This window comes from Carassius gibelio, chromosome B25, assembly GCF_023724105.1.
Source record: "Carassius gibelio isolate Cgi1373 ecotype wild population from Czech Republic chromosome B25, carGib1.2-hapl.c, whole genome shotgun sequence".
Taxonomy (NCBI): domain Eukaryota; kingdom Metazoa; phylum Chordata; class Actinopteri; order Cypriniformes; family Cyprinidae; genus Carassius; species Carassius gibelio.
The window spans coordinates 21,130,368-21,137,630 of NC_068420.1; the positions used below are offsets into that span (position 1 = coordinate 21,130,368).

General features: G+C 38.8%; 1 protein-coding gene across 1 annotated transcript in view; it reads left to right on the top strand.

Moving 5' to 3' along the window:
* LOC128014376 (transcription factor Maf) overlaps window positions 1–6,292 on the top strand; it is a 31,673-nt gene extending 25,381 nt beyond the window's left edge. Inside the window, exon 3 of the mRNA XM_052597957.1 lies at window positions 6,275–6,292. The gene's annotated coding sequence lies outside the window, so the exon portion shown is untranslated. The remainder of the gene's footprint in view (window positions 1–6,274) is intronic.
* Window positions 6,293–7,263: the final 971 nt, after the last annotated feature.

Sequence of the window (7,263 nt, forward strand, 5' to 3'; positions counted from 1 at the left end):
CGGCTTCAGCTCTGGTTCATGTCGCCCGTCTCTAATTAGCGCAAGCATAGGGAGGGTAATTTATAGAGTGCAGAGTCCCTTTGTTAAGCTAACACACAGCAGGTCTCTGGAGGAACACACTCCTGACCATGTGTTCACACACTTCTGTATTCGTGGCTGAGGACTGCTTGTGTTTGTGCACGTCCTCCACCTGAACTGACCTGAATCTGCTGTTGAGATTTAGTGAAGCACACGTGATTGAGAAACATCTAGACCTGAGATCAAGCCGATCGGAGCGGCCGTGGTGCTCGATGAGCCGGATCGATGTTTTAATCCATAAACGTCCTTTTCTCAGGATGTTATGAGACATCAATCATCATTCTCATGCAGGTGTTCCTCGGACGAGCGCTTCCCTGTAGTGCGATTCCTGTGTGCTCTGTTCCCGTATCGAACAGGGACTGCTTTAAAGCGTAAGCCGAGTATTGGGAAGGAATACAATATTCCAATGCTAGCTTTAATCCAAATGTTTAGACACACACAATAGCTACTAGATGTTTTTCTCAAGGTGGTCTGCAAAGGCTGGATCTTAACCATCATTAACGTCTCGATATACAAATACACGCTCCGCGCAGAACCAAAAAATGGAGTTTGTTGTTAGCATAATGCTAAGCTAAAGCCCAAAGCATTACGTTTTGGCGTGCACACTGCTTGAAGGCATAGCATCTGGAAGTATACACAGACAGCAACATACGTGCTAGCGCTGGGGAAATAAACTGATGCGGCTTGAATTGAGAAGTGAGAACCACATCGATTCTGAGATTTTTCTGAATACATCGCGATTCTGTCTCGAATCGATTCTGAGCTTAGTTTTGTGCTTTAGATATAGCTGTACTCTGCTTGATTCCAATTCCTTACACATAGAACCTAAAATAAACATTCATAATGTTCAAAAAGTTTGAAGCTAATTACAAGGGTGTATTTCAGATCACAAGAGTGAATCACAAGCGCTCTTCTTCTTCTGCATCATAAGACTAGAGCACCATCTGCTCAGAATCGATTCCAGAGAGAATCGCGATGCATTCGGAAGCGATCCGTGAATCGTGATGCATCAATGTATCATGACAGCCCTAATATTCACATTAGAAAGGTTGAACTTTGTCCAATGTTTGTGCTATTGCTCTATAGACGTAATGAGCGATGAGTGTTGCCCCCTTGCGAACAAACTCATTAGTGCAAAAATATGCCCATGTACACTCTATTTTAGAGTATAGAGCTTCAGACGATTTGGGCTTTGTGCATATTATGCTGATTACAAAATTTACATCACATGATCTGTAAAAATACCCTAGTGGACAAGTAAAAAGTAATGTTTGGATTAAATGGATGCGAGTCTGACATTTTCATATGCGTTTTTTGTTAATCATTAAAAAAATGTGTCAAGCACAGAAACCGATGCGTATTACTTAATCTAAAAATGAATAGAAAAACAGTACTAAATGGAGTCTTCCAGCAATGAGGATGATTTTGTTGCCCTCTCGCAAGTAAAGTTTAATTCAGGATGTCAGTGGCTCAGTTTGATGCTTTGCTTTGTTAGCGATACTTAAGCCACATATTTAAAAAAGACCAACAATTTCTGTGAACTCGGTGGGCACCTTTAAAGTGCTTTGTGCTAAGAGAGGAAGTGGATGAAGTTGGCAGTCACCATTCTGGATTTTGCCGTTCACTTGTACGGTGGCTCAGAATTGTCAAAACACCTCAAAATGCTTGCTACGGATGCGAAAAATGCAGAAAATCGAACCCACTCTGTTTTTATGAAGGATGGAAGTTTCAGATGGACTGTGTAAATGTGATTGACACAACATTAGGTTGTATGCATTTTTCAACGTGCAAAAATTTCGGAAGAAAATTTCAGGCTCAGTGTGCAATGACCTTTAAGCGTTGTGACATCCTAGTAAATGTAAAAAATACTATTCAGTACCTTTTGGTAATGAATGGATTGGAATTTTGATTATAATCATTAAGAAATTTGTGGTTTGTCAGCCATCTTGGATTTTACCACTGACATTGTTGCAGTGCATTATGGGATCAGCCAAAAAATAGGCTCAGTTTTAAAGGTGTTAAAGTCCTGTTCTCACCAATGATGATAACTCTATACATTTTTAATAATCAATCGAGCTCGATAAGAATAGTAAAATTTCACATCACAACTGTAACAATAACGACATAGAGATATGATACCTCTGGATTCAAGTTTTTTTAAAGATTTCTAAGCTGATGAATGTTTGTAGACCTGTATTGTGTTTTAGTGATTTAGGATGGAAATATACTGCTTTTAATGAATGGGGCGTAAAGCTAGAAAATGGTCATCTAAAGCTAAATTGTTATTGCTTATTGGTACAAGAAACTTAACATAAACTGGGGGGGGGGGGGGGGGTTAATGCCTGTAAGCAGTGACTCGAGTGTATTTCTCTCTCTGTGTAATGCCCTGACCAGAAAGAAGATCCCAGCTGAAGCCTCCTATCCATCTTCACAATCTCAATATTCAATCACTGAGCTAATTGCATAGAGGAGAACAGAGTTAAAATCATGGCTCGTCTAATAAATGGAACCAGTGTTAAATAAAGACCAATAAAATCCTCTTTCAAATGTTGAAGATCTATTGTTAGTTTAACTATGTTTTGCTACGATTAATAGATACCTGATCGTTTTATAGTAGTTTAATCAAACATGAAAAACCTGTCATCATTTTCTGATGTCATATGACTTTCCTTATTCTATTATTCATTCAAATTTCCAATTAATCGCAAATAGATGATTCCAATCAGCAATTATTTGTTTGTAAAATGCTGCATATTTTAAAACATTTTTTTTTCCAAACAGTTGGGCCAGACATTCATTCTGCTCGTGTCTTGTTAAACTGAATTTGGTTGTCTTCGCGGGACACATTTAGATCCACCTGTGGCGATTGTCATATAGCTTCTCACAAACCATCCCACCATTTGAAGAAAAGACTATGAATAATAATTTCATTACTAGCAGCCCTGCGTATCCGACATTCTCTCGCTGCGACTGCAGAAATATTCGTCTTTCTTAGCCCCGTAAGCCGATCTCTCCTTTACCCGACTAATGTAGGTTGTGTTCCATTAAAAAGCCTCTGTGTACGTCCGCCCTCCCAAGTAATGCCTTTGTGGGAAGCATTGATCGAAAGCCTTTCACACACACTCACACGCAGCTGGCAATGAAGTGGACGAGAGGATATCGGAACGTGGCGCTTCTGCCTAGAAACCCCTGGAAAGGTGGCATCGATTTCGGCCCGGGGAGAGGTGTGATTGATTTAAATCTGATTTCCTATTTCCTATCTCCTAATTGAAATAAACTATGAAGTTTGCTGCTATCAATAGACTCTACTGTAAATAGGCACGTAATGCCTGAGGGTAGGATTGAGTGTCTGCGCGCATGTCTCAGACCAAACCTGCTGTATTTTGGACTTGGTATCCAGAAGATCTTGTCCAAAATGTTTGATTTAATTGGTTATTTGTTCGCATCGTTCATTTGCTCAGTCAGCTGGCGTGTAGAAAGCGAGTTTGGCTGGTGCATTAACTGTGCCAGCGAGGAAAGGAGAAAGTTGTGGTGTCCTGCTATAAATAGGGACTACAGAAGGACTCCCCGTCGCTCATGTTCTGCAATGCAGAGCAGCTCAGTGGGAATTCTGGGAAAATGAGTCCGAACCTGTCTGGATGTGGACATGGGGCATGACTGTGTCATGAAGAGGGGTGCGCGCCTGTCAGTGACTTTACTGTTTGGATATTTCTGCCACAAGGCCCCAGAATGTGTGGAAAATGAAAGATTCTGGAGACGCTTTATGTTCGGGACGGCTAATCATGAATTATTAACAATAAAATCGTGCTAGAAGGTTTTTGTTTGGAATTGAACTCATAAACTGTCCTTACTTCCTGACGGATATCAATGATATAGGTGTCCTGAGAAATCGAGAAATCCCAGCCATACTCTGTGACCAGTGAACAACAGCCAATCAGAAACTGTCTCTGCCTGTCACTCAATGTGTAGGCTTGAGTTTGCGAACATGTCTTCAGAGAACAGTGTTTTGAAGGCCCGGTACGTGGTTGAAGGCTAAAGGCTAGTTCACGCTACAAAACGCAAACAGACATGTTTATCAGGTTTTGTCGGTTCTGTTGCCTCATGACTTTGATCAGCATTTGTTATTACCGACTGAACGTGTTCAATCAGCATTTCTAATGAATCGTGGACTGTCTGAGAAGTAAAGTATTGTAATCTGGTGGTAGTCAATATTGCTCTGTCGGTTTACTTAGCAAAATGCTAAGAAAACGCTAACAGCACCTTTAATCGATGCAAATCGCAACTACAATACTGTAAAATCAGCCTTTAAAAATTTTAATAAACAAATAAAAGAATTTCTTTGTATAATAATTACATACATTTGTTTTGTTACATATTTTGAAGAAAAAAATAGCAAAATGAGGCAAGATGAAACGTAAACGTTAGTGTTCAGATTCAGAGACCGTAGATTCATAGCTAAAGTAAAAAGCTCATAATTAAGACCTTGCAAAAAGACAGAAACTGTGACAAAATAAAAAGCATAATGTGAGCAGACATCATAAAAAAATGTTGCAACTTATGACTTAACAAAGACTGAACCAGCTGGCTAACAGGAAGTGTGACAACAACTCTTCAAAATAAAAGTAATGAACAATATATATTCAGTATTTACAGTGTCGTGCAATATGTATTTATTTATAATTCATGTAATTATATTGAATTAGTTTGGATTATTATTTTGCCCCACCCACATGTATTTTGATTACATTATCAGAAAAGCTGTTTAGTGGAAAATGAAGTGATTACGTTTAATGAATGATTGTGATTGGATGTATATATACTGTGTGTGTGTGTCTGTGTGTGTGTGCGTATGTGTGTGTGTGCGCGTGTGTGCGTGCGTGTGTGTGTGTATATTTATTTTATTTATTTATTTTTTCTCAACATGCACAAATGAATCATTAAGGGTCAATTTAGATTTCATGTTTAATGGTTTCCCCCTAATATTATATTCTTATTGTCATGGTTTTTCTTTAAATTAAGATGCAACAGTGCAGTGTGGTGTCCTTCGATTTCCTCTCTCGGGTGCGTGTCCTCTCCGCTCCTCCTCCAGGTGGGACGTCTGTCCCAGCAGATGATGTGATTACGGCAGCAGTGGCCTGGCCACCTCTTCACCTCATATACATTTGTGTCACTCTCTGTCTTTATTTCATTATAGAGGGGAGCGGCTGGCCTCCAGGGAGCTCTGTATACAGCCTCTTATAGACGTCTTTCAGCACATCTCCTAACGGCTCCTACATATCAGACTAATGACTCAAATTAATAGCAAGCTGCAGAGTATTTCCGACTCTGCCAAGAGCCCCTGTACTTCCTTTACATAGTTTGCACCAGCAGGAGGAACTCCTGTGAAATCACAAAGGAATCTCATTCAAACTAAGCTTTTTGATGACATTGTTGGCCAATCCCAAGTTGCTGTATTTTTGTTATGATTTGAACAGAAACCATGGCAAAAAAAAAAAAAAAATGTAAATATTGAGAAGCTCACCTTTAAAGTTGTCCAAATGAAGGTCTTAGCAATGCATATTACAAATTAAAAGTGAAGTTTTGATATATTTACGGTAGGAAATTTACAGAATATCTTCATGGAGCATGATATTTACTTAATATCCTAATGATTTTTGGCATAAAATAAAAATGGCTAATTTTGCTAACTATTGCTACAAATATACCTTTTTGGTTTTGTGCTCCAGGGTCACATTTTATTATTCAATTTCACCGTCAAAGGAGCTATAAAATATGAGGCCACAAAGTAGAAGCCAACTAACTAACTAAATGCAATTGTGAAGAACAAAAGCGATGGTAATTTAGTTGTAACAAAATTTACCCTGCTATACTTTCGTAAGAGTCACTATAAACGCACAATCATTTAGTCCAAAAGTTGAACAAAGCAAAGTTGCTAAATCTTATTTTGATGGTTGTTTGCCCTTATTTGTTCATTATTTAATTTCTACTTATTTATATAGCTGTCCATGTCCTTCTTAATTGCATAGAAGACATTGAAGGTGTGTTTCCCAAGGTGCCGGATGGTTTCCGCTAGGGTGCGTTTCCACTCGTGCTCGGCATGAGAAGCAGCTAGTTTGTAATGCTAAAGAACGGTGTACACAAAAGAGGAACGAGCCCTTCCTCCCATAAACCATATTCCCTACTGTCCTCCATGCAGATTTGTGGGAAACACAGGCAGACGAGGAGGAGGAGGAGGCTGAGAGCGGAGAATCAATATGCAGGAGCGGCCGGCCGGTCTTTTGTATGCTACATGTGCGGCAGGGCTACGAGAGCCAGAGCCAGGAGTTAGAAAAGCAAAGGTTAATTTCATACATCAACTTCCATCTGCATATTTCTTTATACAGGAGTGCCGCGGCCTTTGTGCAGGGTTTCTTTTTTCAGAGAACCTGTTTGCGCTGCTAATTTAAGATAGAAGATGAATAGAGAGATGCGTAGATTACTCCAACTCCTTAAAGAAGATTAACGCTCGCATTTCACGTTTAGAGGCCTCTGATCTGTGTTAGTTAGTTAGATTCTCGTGTGTTTCTGTAGTTTTCTTAGGCACTGTACCATGGTAATATTAGAGGATTTAAATATATAGTAATATTTCAGTGCCATGTTCTAAGTCAAGGGAGAACCCTTTTCAATTAATGGCCAAAATTGGTGCGGTTTTGTGGTAATTGTATGTACAAAAGAAAATATGAAATTCTAATGTACATGAATCCTTTTGGCAGTATATCAGATTACTTAGACAAAATGCATGCAAATATCAGTCATCACTTTATATCTCCCAATAAGGCATTAGTAAAATGATGTTTAAAGGGATACTCCACCCCAAAATGATAATTGTGTCAAATGTCTAAATTATCATTTTGGGGTGGAGTATCCCTTTAAATTCTTCAGAACTCTGTTGTTAAATTTTGTTGGTAGCAAACCATATTATGAAATGATGATTGAGAGAAAAACAAAAGCCTGATGGATCGTATTCAATACGGTTTAATATGATATTGTAAAGAATGATGTATGGGATAATCAAATAATTGCTATGCCTTGAAATATTCATAACATTCTAAAGTTCTTTTTAACTGACTTTACAAATGTATTAAAGATTCCTCATCAGAAAAGACAAGTGAACTGCGACCTGGACATTTTTAGAATTGTCAAGGA